This window comes from Mirounga leonina, unplaced genomic scaffold (assembly GCF_011800145.1).
Source record: "Mirounga leonina isolate KUSES-001 unplaced genomic scaffold, KU_Mleo_1.0 Mir_98, whole genome shotgun sequence".
NCBI lineage: Eukaryota > Metazoa > Chordata > Mammalia > Carnivora > Phocidae > Mirounga > Mirounga leonina.
The window spans coordinates 2,015,316-2,016,396 of NW_023270921.1; the positions used below are offsets into that span (position 1 = coordinate 2,015,316).

Consider the following 1,081-nt stretch of genomic DNA (forward strand, 5'->3'; position numbering starts at 1 on the left):
ATCCCAAGCAGGCTCCATGGTCAGAGCTGAGCCCGACACTGGGCTCGATCTCAGGACCCTGAGATGATAACCTGAGTCAAAATCAAGAGTCAGATGCGTAACTGACTGAGCCACCTAGGTGCCCCATTCATGTGTTTTTAAATCCAAGAACATAAGATATAATAATCATACATGGTAAAAATGAGAAATTATAAACTACAGTTTTATTGGGGTCCATTTCCAAAAGAAGCTGAACGGAAAGAGAAAGGAATATTCCATTCATACTGCTTTTTTAGAAAAAGAAAAAGTCCTGGGGCCACCGGGGTCGGTGAAGGATCTCAAGATGGCTGTGTGAAAACTTGCTCTAAAAACCATTGACTGGGCAGCTTTTTGGGAGATCATAACCCAAAACCAGAAGTTTATTGCTAACTCCCTGAAATCCTGGAATGAGACACTGACCTCCAGGTTGGCTACTCTCCCTGAGAAACCACCTGCTATCGACTGGGCTTACTACAAGGCCAATGTGGCGAAGGCTGGTTTGGTAGATGACTTTGAGAAGTTTAATGCCCTGAAGATTCCTGTGCCAGAGGATAAATATACTGTTCAGGTGGATGCTAAAGAAAAAGAAGATGTGAAAAGTTGTGCTGAGTCTTTGTCTCTCTCAAAGGCCAGGATTGAGGAATATGAAAAAGAGCTGGAGAGGAGGAGGAACATAATTCCATTTGATCAGATGACCATTGAGGACCTGAATGAAGTCTTCCCAGAAATCAAATTAGACAAGAAGAAGTATCCCTATTGGCCTCACAAGCCAATTGAGAATTTATAAACGAGTTGGGGAGAAAGCTCTGGCCCTCATATTGTAAATGCTGGACATTAAAAATAATTATATGGTAAAAAAAAAAAAGAAAGAAAGAAAAAGTCCTAAAAGTTTAAAAATACACAATTTCTAGGACTGTAATTTTCTAGGCTTGAGATGTTCTTCCCTGACATAAAGAACATAGGAAGAGTAGATACTGCATGGGAAAAGTGTGACTGCTTATTAGCATATTTAGCATAAAATTCCCTGCGGTCATTTTAAGTGGACTAATCCAGAGGGCTTTAG

General features: G+C 40.5%; 1 pseudogene; it reads left to right on the top strand.

Annotated features, from left to right (window-relative positions):
* The first annotated feature begins 322 nt into the window (after positions 1-322).
* LOC118006652 lies at positions 323-805 on the top strand (annotated as a pseudogene).
* Positions 806-1,081: the final 276 nt, after the last annotated feature.